At 37.3% G+C, this 18,272-nt stretch overlaps 1 protein-coding gene and 1 pseudogene across 2 annotated transcripts in view; both read right to left on the bottom strand.

The window, feature by feature from the left end:
- The window catches only part of SCTR (secretin receptor), an 87,797-nt gene that overhangs the window by 55,613 nt on the left and 13,912 nt on the right, over window positions 1–18,272 (bottom strand). The gene's annotated exons all lie outside the window — the stretch shown is intronic.
- On the bottom strand, window positions 4,643–7,469 carry LOC127554325 (60S ribosomal protein L9-like; annotated as a pseudogene).

Here is an 18,272-nt window from a genome sequence, read left to right as displayed (position 1 = left end):
GAGATGAGTTTTAGGAGCCAGGTCCCGAAGGCCACTTTTTGATAAATGTGAAAAATAGGTTTAATGTGAGTGAGAAAGGCAAAGGAGTTGGAGGTTTCTTCTTCAGGAGGAGTTGCTTCATTACCCATACTCAAGACTATTCACTCCTCTATTCTATCTCGTCCAATCCTGATACTCTGTTTACCCTGGTCATTTATTTCTGTGCCAGTTAGCTCTTTGAACAGAGCATGGAGTCAGGAAGGCCACGGAGAGAGACAGTTTCTATTCTTGTACATGCCAGTTAGTACCACACAGAAAAAAACCTGATCTACAACCATAAACTGTCCTCTGAGATTTTAACTAGTCTTCTCAAAAACATGCACTATCTGCCTCAAGCATGGTCAATCAAGAGATTGTGGGTGGCCAAGTGAATACACTGGGAAATCTCCAAGCTCCCATTCTGTGGTTGTAGGGAAGGCTAGAGGAAACAAAAAAAAAGACCACAGGTTCATTTTATTAATTTGCTCTTTTTTGTGGTTCTTCTTTAAAAACAAACAAACAATAACAACAAAACCTAGAGAGGCATCTTCAGGCCTTCTATCATCTTAGGAATAAAAAACTCACATTTGTATAACATTTAAGGTTGGTGAATGTTTTCCTTAGAACCCACTGAAATGTATAGTATAAACATTATTATCCCTATTTCCTGATGAGGTTATTGAAGCTCTGAGAAGTTAAGTGAATTGTTGCTGGTCACACATTAGTAAGTTAGCCTGTGGCAGGGTAGGAATTTGTACTTCAAAATCACCACTGTTAGAGCAGGATGAGACTTGCCAGTTGTTTATTTTACAAAACTGGAGAAATAAAGTGACTTTCTTCCTTAAGATACAAAGAGAGAGTATCACAGTGAGATTCAAGCTATTTATTTTACAAAACCAGAGAAATAAAGTGACTTTCTTTCCCAAAATATAGTGAGAGAAGCACAGTGAGATTCAAGCACAAGTGACAAAACTGAAGATGTAATATAATGCAAGCATTTTTAATTAAAAAATAAATTGAGATTTGATACTTTATTTTCAACAATTCAGCCTGGATAGTTCAAAGATCCTTGCATCTCTATGTTTCTAAAACTGTATCCATTTTCCTTCCAAAACCACCTTCTCTTCTCAGTTTCCCATTTTTTTGTTTGTTTGTACTGATATTAACATCATCCAGGCTTTGAAACCATGGAGTTAGAGAATGTCAAAGCTGAGACAGACCTCAAAGATCTACCATACCTGAACAAGCATCTCCTCAGTAAAATCTCTGATAAAATTCTAGCTTCTTCCCCCATCCTAACCCTCAGTATTCAATCAATGAAGTAGCAATGCCTCTAGAGCATCTCCCCCACTTTTCTACTTATACTAGTACAATTTGCTGCCTCTCATTTGGATTATCACAATTATCTAGATCTTTTTCTCCTTCTTCAAGATGCAGTTTCTCAAAATCTCCCTTGGTTTTTCCCTTCCATGCTATTCCATCTTTCCAAACCTCTAAAGGTCTATATATTTGTCAACTCCTACAAATTTAATTATTTGCTCTGTTATTTGTGCAAATTTCATCTTCCTTACTATATTATAATTTAATTAAAAACATTTACTTCTTTTTGGTTCTGATTCTTCTTCCACAATATAATTAATGTGTAAATATGTTTAATATGTTTGGACATGTATAGCCTGTATCAGATTGCTTGCTGTCTTGGGGAGGGAAGGAAGGGAGAAAAAATTCTGGAACTCAAAATCTTATAAAAGTAAATGTTGGGAGGGAGGGGAAAAAAACGAAACATAAGCGAGTACAAGGGATAATGTTGTAAAAAAAATTATCCTGGCATGGATTCTGTCAATACAAAGTTATTATTAAATAAAATAAAATTTAAATTAAAAAAAAGTCCAATAAAGCCACTGAATGAATTGAAAAAAAAAAAAGTAAATGTTGAAAACTATCTTTAAATGTAATTGGAAAAAATAAAATACTATTAAGTGGACAAACAAAACCAACCAAATAAAAAAAACATTTACTCTTCTGCCTACTCTGTGGGAGTCATTGTCATAAGTACTAGAGAAGTAAAAATAACAGTCCCTTATATTCCACTGGGGGATACATAAATATATATATGCAAATTTTCATGGTGGAAGAGAAACAACAAGAAACAATCAAGAAAGGTCTCATATAGAAGATGGCATGGAAGCTGAGCCTTGAAAGGAACTGGGATTTCTAAGAGGGAAATGTGAGGAGGATGAGCTTTCTAGGCATATGGAATAGCCCATTAAAACATATTGTGATGGATATGAAATGATAATGATCAAGATTGGCCCCAAAAAGGAGACAAGAAAGTATTTCCCCTGCTTCTTTGCAAAAGGAACTATGGATATGAACACTACATATAGTGTCAATCTTTTTCCCATATGTTTGTTGGTTTGTCAAACTGATTTTTCTCTCTAATTCTTTATTATAAGAGGTTACTGTATAGAAGGGGAAATATAGGTCGATCAGACAGCCACTAAGTATTAAGTGTCTTACTATGGATTCAGGCACTGTGCTAAATTCTGAGGACACAAAGAAAAGTATGATAGTTCCCGACTTCAAGAAGTTTTACAATCTAATGAGGGAGAGAAACAACATGCAAATAACAATATGCCAACAAACTTTGTGCAGGATCAATAAAAATTTCTTAATAAAGGGAAGGCACTAGAACTGAGGGACTGGGGAAAGGCAGGGTTTTAACTGGGTCTTAAAAGAAGCCAAGGATTCCAGGAGGTGTGATGAAGGACAGCTTTTGAAGCATGAGGCTAGTGATAATGTCTGGATCTGAGATATGGTGTCTTATTTGGGAAACAGGGAGGAGGTCAGTGTCTCTGGAAGGAAGAATATGTGAAGTGGTGTTAGGAGATGGAAGAAGGAGATGGGAGTAGATTATGAATGCAAACAGAGGGTTTTATATTTTATCCTGGAGTTGATAGGAAGCCACTGATTGGAGGAGTGATATAATAAAAAGATAAAAATAAAACAAAATTTTATTTTTTTAAAAGAAAATCACAGCCATAGAAAGGCAAATAAATGGGAGATGGAATTTCATATAATGAGAATGACACATGAGCAGTTTAAGTGGAATGTCAAATGTGTTGGAGCAAAGAGAGATTGAAAGTAATATTAATTAAGACTGAAAAGACAGGCTGGATCCAGATTGTGAAGGATTTTAAATGTCAAACAAAAAAATCTGTATTTTATTGTATAAATAAAGAGAGACCCGCTGAAGCTTCCTGAACAGTGAAGTGACTGACAGTTAGATATGTGCTTTGGAATATATATCTGGCAGTTATATGCAAGGTAGATTGGAGTCACTTAATCTTGTTTACCTCAGTTTCCTCATCTGTTAAATGGAAAAAGAAATGGCAAATAATTCCAATATCTTTACCCCAAATAAATCTCCTAGAGTCATGAAGAGTCAGACATTGCTGAAAAAACAACTGAACAACAAAGTCATATGGAGGTTAGATTAGAGAGGGAAGAAGATGGACACAGGGAGATCAATTAGGAAACTATTGCAACAGTCCAGAAGAGAATTGAGGGCATCAACTAGGTTGACATCTCCTTGACAGCCTATACTATATTATTTTTCCATCTTTATATCTACAATACCTGGCTTAGCAAACAATAGACATTTTTTAAAAACCATGAATGACTTGCTAATCTATAGAATGGGAAGAATGGCATTTCATGTGAAAACAACTTTGGAAGTTTAAGCACAAGCCCAGTGGGAAATAACAGAGTGATATGCTTGCTCGAGAAAAAGAAAAGGAAAATGTGTGATTGTAGCGACAGAAATGTTAATTCTACTCACTAGTCCTATCCACTGGGCCACTGAGTGGATTGTTGACAAAATCTTAAGATTCCATGACTTGTCCAAAATGATACATTGAGTTACTAGCAGAGCCAGCCCCAAACCAATGTCTCTTCATTACGAGCCTTTCCTCTTCCCCTCTTCCCCTCTTCCTCTTCTTCCTCCTTCTCCTTTTTTATTTTATTGATACTCCTTTCCTATGAATTCTTTAGCAGCAGTGATGACATCCTCTGTGTCTTTTGCATACACCCCCACTTCTCACCCCTATACATAGGGGGTGTGACTGTGGTAATTACTTACACACACCCATCCAGAGGATGAAAGATGATGAAAGTTCCTTTTTGGGTCTAAACTATTCTCTGTTAAAGCTATTTTCTCCCCGACAAAATGCTCCAGGTGTGAGCTACTTTCTTCAGTTGACTTAGGGGGCTAGGCAGAGATTGCTCACAATGGTATCTCTTTACTTTGAGATACCCCTATTCAGAGAGAGACTTGTTTAGGGAGAAAATTGCTCCTATGTCTGAGCTCATTGGACGCTAATACCAGCCCCCATTTCCTCTTGCCCTAAACACAGGGCTTTTGCGTGTCAGTAGGAAGCTTTATTTATAATGCAGCTTACATTTCAGCCTAGAATAGATCCTGGACTGAGTTTCTCAGACATTTCTGGACCTTGAAACAAAACCAAGAAACAAATACCCCTGTCCATGAGAAAATGAGAAAACCCTGTGTAACCTACATAGAATTTGAATATGATTATTACAGTGCTAGAGTTCAGGGGCGGAGGCCATCCAACTATGGGACAACTTCTTCCAACAATCAAGTGGAATCCCAAGCTGCTTTGTCATTGGGCCAAGCTCCAAGGAAGATTAATGGAGTACTGCTTGGTTGTTATGGAAGTAGTAAGGTAAGAAGCAGGAGAGGAACACTTTGTAGACAAATAAATAGGGATACACTCTGTATATTAGTCATAGACTCTCCAGACTTGAAAACAAGAAATCACATGCTACCAACAAAACCACTGTTGCATTCATCATGATATGAAGTAATAGTAATGATAATAGTAATTGAAAGGACCCTGAACTGGGGAGTTCTACTGACAAATTCTTTTTTGGAAATTGAATTATCAAATAAAGTTGTCCCATGGTCCATGCACTTTTCTTTTTTGATAAAAAGTATTTTTATTTTGACATCTGAATAAAACAACAATTTGGCATCTTTTCCAAATTATTCATCAGCTTGTTATGCTTTTCTCAGAAACATAGATACCATCCAATAATTTTCTGGTATCCTTGTTTTTTTGTTTTGTTTTGTTTTTCACTGTGGCAATCCACTGGATCAGAGCAGTTAAGTTTAATGCAGATTCAATATAATTTACTTCAAGAATTAATTCATGTTTTGGGATTTGAGAAATAGCCTAAGCAATACTTCATCTAATGTACACTCTTCAAAAATAATTTTCCCCCAAAAAATTTCTGATTTCAATAAGTGAACCATTCTCTTGACTTGCAACATTGATGGGGAAGTGAACATGCTCAGACCTCATCTTATAATGGAAACCCCACAGTAATGTTTTGGACATGATCACAGATTGTATGTATGGTTTCAAGTTCTTTTTTTTTTCAATTTCTCTGCCACTTGTCCATCCATTATTTTCTTCTTTCCAAGAAAATTAAGTTCAATACTAACATGCTCGAAATCCCTTTGGAGGATTTCTCTGGGGTCCTTTAAAATAACTGTCTGACCCTTAAAAGAGATGTCAACATTTTCTGGGATGTCGACAACATGGTTGCTTACAATGGTCATAATTCCAGTTGTGAAAGGGCTAGAGGGAGTCTTTGCTTTTTGAAATTTGAACAAGTCCTCTGATTTCTTTAATCCTCAATTTTTTTTTAATCTGTAAAAAGAATCAAAGTTGCAGCCTGGAATAGTAGGAGAGCTGGTCTTGGAATGGGAAAGATTTGTATCCAAGTCTGGCCTTTAATTTTTTTCACTGACCTTCATTTTTACACATGCCAATTGCCTTATCATCAGGACTAGAGACCATATACTGGAGGTTTTCACTCTTTCTTCTGCAGAATTTGTACCCTGGGGCCAGGCTGTCCACACCTGGAACATTATTTTAAGATAGATCCAATTTCCACCCCTTGGACCCTACTTGCCATCAATCTTGCTACCAATGCCTCTACCCTAGATCTGTGTTTCTAATTATCGAACCACAATCAAATATAGTACTAGTCATTAATTCTGAATCAAAGTGTGCTACCCCATCCCATCTGTTAAAATGTAAGCTTCTTGAGAGGAGGGATTATTTTAGCTTTTTTATTTGTATTTTCAGGGTTTAGCACAAAGATCGGCACATAATAAGTGCTTAATAAAAACTTCTTTCTTTCTCTTTCTTTCCTTTTTCCCCTCAACTTTCTTCCTTTCCTTCTTTGTTTTCTTTCTTCTGCCTCTATAATTTTGAACAAGTTACTAACCTCTCAGTCTCTTAGGTGAGTCTGTAAAAGAATAAGATGCATGAGAAATGTCCATCTTTTTTGGTGGTTTCATGAGGAATTCCTCATTCCAGTGAAATTACCAATTTGATAACAAAAGAAAAAGAGGGGATTGGATTTATGATTTCATCTTCCTTCCAGATCTGATGTTCCCTGAATCTAATAGGTTTCTTTGGGCAACTAGAGCCAGGGATGGAGTTAGAAAAACTCATCTTTCTGAACTCAAATACTTATAAGATTACCCAGCTTGCCTCAGTTTCCTCATCTAAAAAATGAGTTGCAAAAGGAAATTTTAAACCACTTTGGGATCTCTGCCAAGAAAATCCCAAATGGGGTCACAAAGAGTCAACTGAACAACAACAAAAGATTTCCAGGGAAAATTTTTTCTCTTTTTTTAATAAACTCCTACCTCTTGCTCCATCCCCTCTTAGACTCTTCTCTCTCCTTTTGTTAACCTCTAATTTCAAAGAACCTAAATTAGTCGTCTAGGTTTTGGCTAGAAAAGGCAGCACTTTCCCAAGTTTTCCTTTCACTTCATTATTTCTATCTAGCAGACTTTTATGTGGCTTTTATTAGTCCCTGTGCATTCTCATTCTACCTGCAGGTGGCAATCTCTCTCCATTTTACTGAGTTGGTACAGCTTAACAACTAAAAAGTTGCCCCACTTAGTATTCAACCTGTTGTCAAAAAACCTCTTGAAATGTAGATGCTAGGCTGGTTCTCAGAGCTGCACACCTTTTAAAGTTTTCAAAGTTAGTATGACCTCCTAGAACATACTCTCCACTAGCATAATTTTTGAGAACCCAAATATCTCTCAGGAGCATTTTCACTTCAAAAGGTTATTCTGAAAACTAAAAAGCTTTCAAGACTCAAAGAAATGAATATTTATTTATGGGTGGAATTCCAAGTATTAATGATAAGTCAAAGAAGTTATTTTTGCTTTGTGTTGAGGGGAAGGGGAAGATAGACCCTGGAATCATAGAGGATAATAGAAGACTTCAGAGGAATCTAATTCAATCTCTTTGTGTTTCTAAAATACATTTTTTTGTTATTTTGACCTTGACAAACATGAACATTTCCATATATTTATAAAACAGAAAAATGTTGTATATATAACTGCATGTTTCTATTACACGCATTTTTTAAAAAGTACATAATAAATTCAACACATTCTTTTCAAAATTGTCCTCTTTGTCTCCTGTGAACCTTGCTTCTGTACATATTTACAAGGCTTCCAATGATACTTTTTTCTGCTTTTTGGGGGAGGGTCATCATTATCATTAGTCCCTCTGCATTTTTACAGGTCAGGAAAAAGACTGAGAGAGATGAAGATTTTGCTGAAGATCACACAAATTGCAAAGATAGAGCCAGAATTTGAATCAAGGATCTTTGACTAAATCTAGCCCTCTTTCCAGTACCCCTATGCTGTTCTTAAACTACATTACAGAGCTGGTCATCCAGTTCAGATGGTGAGAGTAGCCTGAGGCCTGGGGGGGTGGTGGAGAGGAGGAGGAGGGGGCTTCACTATCAGCCCTTTTTCAGTTGGAAAAGACATAACCATAGCCCCACATTTAGGGATCCCAGACCCATAGATTGGCCTTTAGAAGAGATACTTATGGGCACTTGGCAGAGCTTCACTCCAAGACTAGCCCAGTGACTTGACTGGTCTGAGAGAATGTGTCTCTACTTCTCAGGCTGGCTTTGGATAGATATGCTGCAAACTGTAATGTGAGCCCAGATTCTGTATTCTCTGCCCCCTTCTCTTCTCACTGTCCCCCATCCCATTGGAATCTATGACTGTTCTAGAGAGATTTCCAGCTAGACTCTCTTTCCTATAATTACTTTCTCTTCTTAGAGGAGAGGTTCTTAACTTCCTTTATTTCACAAACCTTTTGGTTTAAATAAATCCCTTTTCAGAATATTATTTTTAAGTGTGTTAAGTAAAATACACAGAGTGACAAAGAAAAGCAATCATATTGACATACAGGTAGCAACCCCCATTTGGCAGGTAGGTAGTAGTAGACAGAGTGACCTGGACTCAGAAAAACTCAAGCTATTGTCTGCCTCAGTTTCTTCATCTATAAAATGAGCTAGAGAAGGAAATAGCAAACCACGCTAGAATCTTTGCTAAGAAAACCCCAAATGGGAGTCATGAAGAGTGGTACATGACTGAAAAACAACTAAAGAATAACAAGAGGCAGCAAATATATTATAAATGTTAAAATTATAATATATTTATATGTGTATGTATTTCTCTCTCTCTCTTTCTCTCTCTCTCTCTTCACACACACACACACACACACACACACACACACACACACATTGAGCAGGAAATGCAGGTGGAACCCTTACCCTGGTGACAGTCAGGTCTTGACCTGCCTCTGATTATTGGTGTGGGGAGAAAAGGGGAAGAGAGGAAAAGGGGTTTAGTGAAGCAGGCCTTGTAGGCAAGGCAAAAAAGCCAGAAACGGATGTGTCCAGGATAGGAATGAGGTTTCTTTTAGACTTTTGTGGTTATTGCTCAGTGCTTTCAGTAGAGATACTGGAGTGGTTTGCCATTTCCTTTTCCTGCTCACTGTACAAATGAGGAAACTAAGGCAAACATGAGTAAGTGACCTACCCAGGCTCACGCAGCTGGTAAGTGTCTGAAACTGAGTATGACTTCAAGTCTTCCTAATTCTAGACCCAGCACACTGTGACATCCATCTACCCTTCAAGATCTTTGGACATCTTCAGTTGGATAGAGAAAACAGTTCTTACTCTTGCGAAGTTCCTAATTTAATGAGGAAGTGATAATCACTGCCCCCCAAAAGATGTCCTTATCAGATAGAGATAAAATAAGAGGCAGGAGTATTGTTTCCAAATTTCCGGAGGTTGACATCAAAGTGTTAACGAAGTTTACTTATAAAAGAAAAGGCTGAGTTTACGTAACATTTATCTTCTTATTTCATTGGCACAGTTGATCTTTTTGAAGGCATAGAAAACCTGGCCAAGAAAGGACAGGAATTAAGGGAAGTAACTAAGTAGAACTTCCAGGTGTATCCTGCCAGGCTTGAAGGGTCAATTCTAGCTAGACCAGTGAGAACATAGAACAAGCATTGAAGGAGATGATGAGGGAGCAAACTTTAAATAGATGGGTCTCTTTCTAGTTATTATTTTTTTTTTTGGTTGCTTCTGAGACTATTTAGCCCTCCCATCCCCCCAGACACTCTCTTCCCTTGTTTGGATGACACTGCTCTTTCCAGACTATCCTCCCACCTCCCTGATAAATACTTCTCAGTGTCCTTTGACAGATCATCATCCATGTCCTTCCCCCATCATAGGTCCTATCATGGGTCATCTTCTCTTTATATACATTCACCTAATGAACAGTTCAAAAACCTAATCAGATTATTCCTAAATCTACATATTCAGCCTATATTTTTAGGCTGAACTTCAGTCCTACAGGATATATCTATTTGGATGTCTTATTGGTATCTGAAGCTCAACATGTTGAGAGAAATGATTATTTCTCTCATATTAATAATTGATTATTAGTTGAGATGAAGGTTTTTCCTATTTCCTCCTTCAGAAATAAACCCCTATAAGTTATCCAGCCAGTTTCTGAAGGAAATTACTGATAAATGAGATTGCTCAAATCCTAGAGGTACATGCTTTTTGATCTTGAGTGGGACTCCACCTAATTAGAAAACCTTACAAACAGAATCTAGTCTAGGTGAGCTCTTGTCCTTGCAGCTTTCCAAGAATTTAGAATTAGGATGAACCAGCTTATAAAAGGGAAAACCAGCCAGTGTGATCTGGATAAAGATGGATTTTTTTTTTTTTTTGTCAGCTAACTAGAGGTAGCAGTGTTATGATTGAAAAGATTCTGATCATCAGAAGGAACTGAAGATTTTTTGCCTACCTCATTATTATGTCTATCCTCTCCTTGATTGTTAACCATTCAAGAATTAATTTCTATCCTCAAGAAACCCCACCCCCTTTTCAAATCTATTTAAGCTTTCAATAATTGGGAGAGTTCTTTGGTTTAAGAGAGAAAGCCAAATGACCATCATTTTATTTTATTATCTTCTACCCATAATTAATAAAATTTATTATTAAATACCTAGAAATTATGTCTCTTGAACTTTGTGTACATTACAGTGTTCAAAACAGAATCATTATTTTTTAAACTAGATTCTGAGAAAGGATCGATTTCTTTACCAGACTAATTAAAAGGTTTGTGAAATGAAGAAAGTTAAGAACCTCTTCTTTAAGAAGAGGAAGTAATATAGGAAGGAGAATCTGGCTGGAAATCTTTCTAGAATAGAGTCACAGATTCACCAATGGGACAGTGAGAAGAGAAGGGGAAAATGAAGAATTCTGAGCTCATTTTACCATTTGCATAATATCTCAGCCTAAGAAGTGTGTACACATTTTCTTAGACCAATCAAGTCATTGGGCTAACTTTGGGGTGAAGCTTTGCCAAGTGCCCAATGAGTGTTTCTCCAGAATATCTCTCAAATCTGTCTCTTTCCTATAAACACATAGGGGCTGCAATAGTTCAGGTCATCATCATTTCTTGTCTAAACTAATGAAGCAGCTTCTCTCTCTCTCTTCTCTTTCTTCCTTCCCACCCTCCCTCTTTCCCTCCCTTTCTTTTTTTCTCTCTCTTCCTCTCTCTTTCCTTCTCCCCTCTCCCTCTCTCTCCCTTTTTCTCCCTCCTTCCCCCGGCTCCCTTTCCTTCTCTCTCTCTTTATCTTTCCTTCCCTCCTTCCTTCTTTCCTTTCCTCCCTCCTCTCCTTCTTCCCCCCTTTCTCTGTGTCTCTGTCAGTCTGTCTCTGTCTCCCTTCTGCTCTCTCTCTCTCTCCTCCCTCTTTTAATATTCTCTCCTATTTGCAATTCACATTCCACTCAGCTATTAAAACAATATTCCTAAATCACAGGTCTGATAATACCATTCCCCTGCTTAAGAAGATCTAGCAGTTTGATTTTGCTTTTAGGATAAAATATAAATTCCTGCTTGACATTTAAAACTCACAATCCAGTATCTATCTCCTTTTCCCTTTCATTCACATTATTCTCTTTCACATAGTCACAAAATGACCCAGGAAGGAAGGAAATAAACATTTATTATCTTCCTACTTTGTTAAAGGCATTTAAAAAGTATTATCCCATTTGATCATCATAACAACTCTGGAAAATAGAAGCTATTATCCCTATTTAGCTGTTAAGGAAACTGAGGTAGACAGAGTTGTACTAAGTCATATAGCTAGTAATTATCTGAACCAGAATTTGAATTCAAATCTTCCTGACTCTAACTAGTACTCTATCTATTGTACCACCTAGTTCCCTCTTAAAATCCACTTATTGTTACTTCTAACGGGTATCTCATTTCCCAACTCCATGCTTTTGCATAGGTTGTTCCTCATAACTAGAATGCATTCCCTCCTCATCTCTACTCCTTAGGACCCCCTTAGAATCCAAGTTCAATGCAGATACCACTTCCTTCATGAAACCTTTCTTGATCCCTTCAGTTGAGTAATTTGCCTCCAAAATCCTTTCTACTTCTAAATCTATGAGTCCATGATTCCGTCTTCAGTTTAATGGGCATTGTCTCAGGCAAACAGAGTCCTGGGGAAGACCAATTTTGAAAGGCCTTCAAATGCATTTTGGGTCATCACCTGTTACCTTGACCTTTCTATGTTCTGCTGTTGGACTTCAATAACACTGGAGGAGAAATGGAGGCTGATGACTTTGCAAAGCTCTGCCTCACTTAAATCCAGTTCATATACACCATCTTGTGACATCATTAGTTTTCTTCAAGAATGAAGAGTAAAGATAAGTTCGAAATGGTTTCCTGATTTAGACATAAAGGGTGATACTACAAGCAAATTAGGAGAACAAGGGATAGCCTAACTCTCAGATCTATGGAGAAATAAGGAATTTATAGCCAAAGAAGAACTAGAGAACAGTACAAAATGCAAAATGGATAATTTTAATTATATTAAATTAAAAAGTTTTTGTACAAACAAAACCAATGCATCCAAGATTAGAATGGAAACAGAAAACTGAGGGAAAATTTTTATATAAGGGCTCTGATAAAGGCCTTATTTCTAAAATATATAGAGAATTGATTCAGACTTATAAGACTACAAGCCGTTCTCCAATGATAAATGATAAAAGGATATGAACAGGAAATTTTCAGATGAAGAAATTGAAACTATTTCTAGTCATATGAAAAAATGCTCTAAATCACTATTGATTAGAGAAATGCAAATTAAGACAACTCTGAAGTACCACTTCATACATTTCAATAGGTTAAGACGACAAAAAAGAGAATGCTAAATGTTGCAAGGGATATGGGAAAACTGGGACACTAATATATTGATGGTGAAGTTGTGAACTGATCCAACCATTCTGGAGAGCAGTTTAGAACTATGTCTAATGGACTATCGAACTGTGACCCAGCAGTGTCCTCACTAGGTTTGTATTCTAAAGAGATCACAAAAAAGAGGAAAGGACCCACATGTGCAAAAATATGTGTAGCAACTCTTTTTGTAGTGGCAAGGAATTGGAAACTGAGTAGAAGCCCACTAGTTGGAGAAGGGCTGAGTAAGTTATGGTATAGGAATGTCATGGAATATTATTGTTCTGTAAGAAACGATAAGCATACTGATTTCAAAAAGGCCTGGAGAAACTTACATGAACTGATTCTAAATGAAGTGAATAGATCCAACAGAACATTATATACAGGGGCAAAAAGATTATGGGATGATCAAGTGTGTTGGACATTTCTCTTTTCAACAATGAGGTGATTCAGGCCAGTTCCAATAGACTTGTGATGGAGAGAGCCATCTGCAATCAGAAAAAGAATTGTGAGGACTGAATGTAGATCAGAACATAGTATTTTCACCTTTTTGCTGTTGTTGTATGTTTGCTTTTTTTTCTTTCTTTTCAAATTTTTCCCTTTTGTGCAGCATGATAAATGTGGAAAAACATTTAGAAGAATTGCACATGTTTAACATGTATTGGATTACTTGCTATCTAGGGGAGAGGGGTAAGAGGAAGAGAGAAAAAAATTTGGAACACAAGGTTTTTCAAGGGTGAAAGTTGAAAACTGCATTTACATGTATTTTGAAAGTAAAAAAGCTATCATTAAAAAAATAATGAATGATGAACAAACCCAACAATTTGTATATGCTTTGTATTTATACTTCTAGGCACATTTTGTCCTCCACTTCCAAAAGAACATGAACTCCTTGGGGGCAGAGAATGTTTCAGTTTTTGTTGTGAGGATAAAATGAGAAAATATAAGAGAATCACTTGGTAAGCCTTAAAGCTCTATATAAATGCTATTTGTTACAAATCTTTTCATCCCAAGCACTAATTGTAGTAGGTGCTTAATAACTGTTAATTAGATTTAACTTGAACTGAAGGTGTTGAATTTGAGGAGTAAGGAAAGGAAGAAGAAGGGCCATAGACTATCCTATTATTCAATTTTGCCCCAAACTAACTCCACAATCCTTGTTATTTATAAAATAAAATCAGGGATCATCGGGTGCTGGACCTGAAATATTTGTGGAGAAATATATCAAGCCTAAGTGACATCTGGAGCAGGAAAGGGTGAAGCATGAGCTGTCTTGGGAGTTTATGCCAACATGATAAATCATTCCCTGTCCCAATTTCCACCAGAGTGACCAATGCCTGCCTTATCTTCCCATGGAGACCCAGAGAGAAAGGTTCCAGTTTGCCTTGGCCCCACCCCCACTTTGTTAACCAACCATCCCACTCTTTCTTCCCCGATTGGGAGCAATAGTGAGCTTCCTGCCAGGCCACCCCAAACAAAACAAACAAAAACTATACCGCAACATTCCCCCTCCACTGTCCTCCCCCACCTCAAGGCTGTTGTTGCCACTAGCAAGGCTCTCTCCCAACTCGCAGAGGGACTCGGCGTTCTGGATCTGGAGAGAAAGAACACGGGTTTGCATTTTGGTTCTCTTACTCAGAATCTGTGTGACCTTGAGAAAGCAGCTTCTTGGGCTTGTTTTCTCATTCATAAAATGAAAGGATTGTACTAGATGGTCTCAAGGATTCCGGACACCTCTAAATCTATGACATTGTAATCTTTCCTTTGCTTTATGACAACCTGTTCACTTGCCTCCTTTGCCACAAATCCATCAAATCCCCGTACCTGACCTGGCAGCTGCTATACCCAGGAGCCATCCTGGGCACCAGGGATAGGTTTTCTGTGTGGGGTCACTTTGGCTCATCCTCCCTTTCTTGGGTTCATCAGCCCTATCCAAAAGGACTAAAAAGATGCTTAAATACAAAGGTTTAAGTCCAGGGTCAGATAGTTATCAGTAAGTGTAGGTTTTTCTGAGGATGGAGGCAGTAGGGAAGAAACCAGACAGGAAGAAACTAAAGTGATGGAGTGCTGATGACAGAAAGGCAATCTGTTGGGAAAACTGGATAGCTTGTAAGGAGTAAGACTACCTTAGGAAAGGTTTTAAAAGCCAAACACAGGTTTTTGTTTGTTGTTTTTTATCCAAGGCAGAATTCTTAACTTAGGATCTGTGAACTTTCAAAGATATTTTATAACTATGTTTTAACATAATTGTGATTCTGTGCATTTTGTTTTATGTATTTAAAAATATTATTCTGAGAAGGAGTCCATAGGCATTACCAGACTGACAAAGGGGTCTAACCCACGCAAAAAAGTCCTGGCTGAGAGGCAAGAGAACTACTTGTTCCTTGAATATAGTAGGGACATGGTCAGACCTGAGCTATGTGGAGGATGGATTACAACTATACAATTATCCTATCTATACCTAAATTGCATGACAATCATTTGTTTTCTTCGTACTGACTTATTACTTCATTATTGATTACCTATCATAATTGCTATTAAAATCACTCTCTTCTCCTTTAGTACCCAATTTCATTTCTACTCTGAGCAGAAGGATCTCATCCTCTCACTTTTTCCAAAAGATGAAGGTCATCTGATATGATCTCCCTTAACTCCATTTCTCTAACACTTTGAACACTCTAAATGTCTCTTTCCATTCTCTCCTCTTTCTCAAGGTCTCAGAGAATAAGATCTTGCCAAAACTAATTTATTCTTCTATGCCTTTGATCCTATTCCTTCCTGTCTTCTTCTTGTTCTATTCATCATTCCTTTATCTTCCTCCCTGTTCGGTTTTTCCCTTTTCTAATTTCTTTCATTTTACCTACAAAGGTATCTCATCCTTTTTTTTTTTTTAAAGTAGTCTTCCTTTGACTTTTTTATCCTATCAAGGTATATTAGACAATACTTTTCTTCCCTTTCACTGCTAAAATTCTTTTTTTTTTTAAAGAAGTAATATAGGGACATTGTATCCATTTTCTCACCAGAGACTTATTCCTCATCTACAACCTGCCTTTGGTCAAGGCCACACCATCCATAGGGTTAGATTGGCAACCACTCTCTTATTGAAGTTTTCATCCTCCTTGACCTTTACACTGTATCAAAACTCTTTTCTCTTTCAATTCCCATATTCAATAATTACTAAATTCTACTTATTTCTCCCTCTGAATCAATTCCTCTCTATTCCCTCTTCAATCACCATTACATTTCATTTTAATCTTCCTAAAATGCAAGTCTGACCATATCATACCTTCCTTCCCTCCCTCATTCAACAAACTCCAGTGGCTCCCTCAGATTCTTCAGAATAAAAATAAAACCCTCTATTTGCTACTAAAAGGTCTTCATAACTATTCCCCTCCCTTCCTTTCTAGTATCATACTCTACCCATTTTTTGATCCAGTGACAATGGCCTCCTTGCTTTTCTTCTAACAAAAAGCTCCATTGCTTGACTTTAGGCTTTTCTCTGGCTGTCCTCCATGCCTAGAAAGCTCTCCCTCCTCACTTTCCTTCAAGTCCCAGTTAAAATCCCACTTTCTGCAAAAAGCCCTTCTGGTTCTTCCATAATACTAATGCTTTCCTTATGAGATTCCTTCCAATTTAGACTGGGTATATCTCCTCCATTAAACTGTAAGCTCCTTGAGGGCAGAAATTTCCTTCCTTTCCTTTCTCTTTTTCTTTTCTTTCTCATCCCCTCTTCTCCCCTCCCCTCCCCTTCCCTCTCTTCTCCTTTCCTACCCTCTCCTCTCCTGTCCTCTCCTTTCCTCTCTTTTCCTTTCTTTGTGTCCTTGAAGCTTACCACAATTACTGGAATATAGTAGGCAACCTGTAATGCTAATTCAATGCCTGATTTGAATTCATATCCTAGCTTCTTGATTGGTCTTCCTGGTCCTACCTTTTCCCATTCCATCCATCAAACAAATTCTGGAGTCATTTTCCATTGTATATACTATCAAAAACTTCCATGGCTCTGCATTGCCTCCCATATGGCATTAACCTGATATTGAAGACTTTTCAGAGTCTGGCTCCAAATTACCTATCCTTCATCTGATACTGTGATTTTTTATACACTTTATTTTCTTATAAAAAAGTACTATTTTTCCATTCTCTATTCCTATCCTGTTTTCTCTTGACTCTTTGCCTTTATTCTTGCCAATCCCCTAATTCCTGGAACCAATAAATCTTTATAACTAATTTTTAACATTTCAATCCTTCCCTTCTTTCAAAGTCTAACTGTGATGCTATGTATCATTCTGTTTGGATCTCTTGGTTATATTCTGTTATATTCTAATTTGGATTTGTATGTTTTTGTATGCTTTCCATATCGCCTGTTAGATACAGAAGTAAAAGGGTTGAGGTTGGTATCAGAAGAGGCATGGGTTCAAATTCTATCTCCATCCCTTAGCAACACTTAGCACATGACCAAGAACAAATGTCTTAATTTCCTTCAGCCTTAGTTCCCTTCTCTGTAAAGTAAGAATAATAGTCCCCATTGTATCTTCCTCATACGACTACTGAAAGGTTTAAGTGAATTAATGTGTATAATTTCCAATAATAATAATAACAATGATCATTAGGGGTATAGTAATTATTGAACTTTTATAAGGTGCTCTAAGGTTCACAAAGTGCTTTTTCATATATTTTCTGCTTTAATCCTTACACAGTCTTGTGGTGTGGATGCTATTATCATTCCCATTTTACAGATGAGAAAGCTAAGGCTGAGCAAGTTTCAGTGAGTTGCCAAACATGAAACAGCTAGTGAGTCTCTGAGACATGTTGTCTGACTTCAAGAACAGTATTCTATTTGCTGGATCCTAACTGCTTTTTACAACATTAGTGTTAACTACTATAAGATTCTTGAATGCACGAATCGTGTCCTCTTCCATTTTTTTGTGTTCCCAACACCTAGGACAGTACATTACTGTATACACAAAAGGTGTCTGTTGACTTAAATTGCTTTGAATTATGACATCCTGCACTGAAGGGGGTAGAAGGACTGAGAAGGCTTCCTGTGTTTGCTCTGGGGCATAGTTATAAATTGCCCAGCATAGCCAGCCAAGTAATTATTAGGGTGACCCTGAAAAGTTCATGAAAAAAAAAAGAAGAAAGGCCTTGAGCAAAACTAAACAACCTAGAATAGGAGAAGAGTTAATTTTTTATTTGTGATAAGTGTGCCTGGGCTCAGTGACAGCTCTACAATTGGGACTTCCTGTGACTTTTCTGGAGTTGAAACATTAACCTGCCTCCCTTAATCCTCCCCAAAAGCATCCCCCTTTTCCTCAACTCCTCTCTCCAAATAACCTGGTTCTGAGTAGTTCAGTCATTATTTTTTGTGCCTAAAGAAGGAAATTCAAACTACCAACTGCTTTGGATAAGAGTGAACATTCAGTCAGATAATAATGCTCTCTTGCCATGTCATATCTGGAGAACAAGAAAGCTGATTTTTATCTTTGTGCCCCTCAGGTGACTTTTTTTCTGAAAAGGCCTGGGGCTCATAAACTTGGAAATCTCTTGAGCATAAGACCACTGAGTATGA

The sequence above is a fragment of the Antechinus flavipes genome, chromosome 3 (genome assembly GCF_016432865.1).
Source record: "Antechinus flavipes isolate AdamAnt ecotype Samford, QLD, Australia chromosome 3, AdamAnt_v2, whole genome shotgun sequence".
Taxonomy (NCBI): Eukaryota; Metazoa; Chordata; class Mammalia; order Dasyuromorphia; family Dasyuridae; genus Antechinus; species Antechinus flavipes.
Note: the sequence above shows the minus strand (reverse complement) of the source record. Positions and strands in the feature narration are given on the sequence as shown.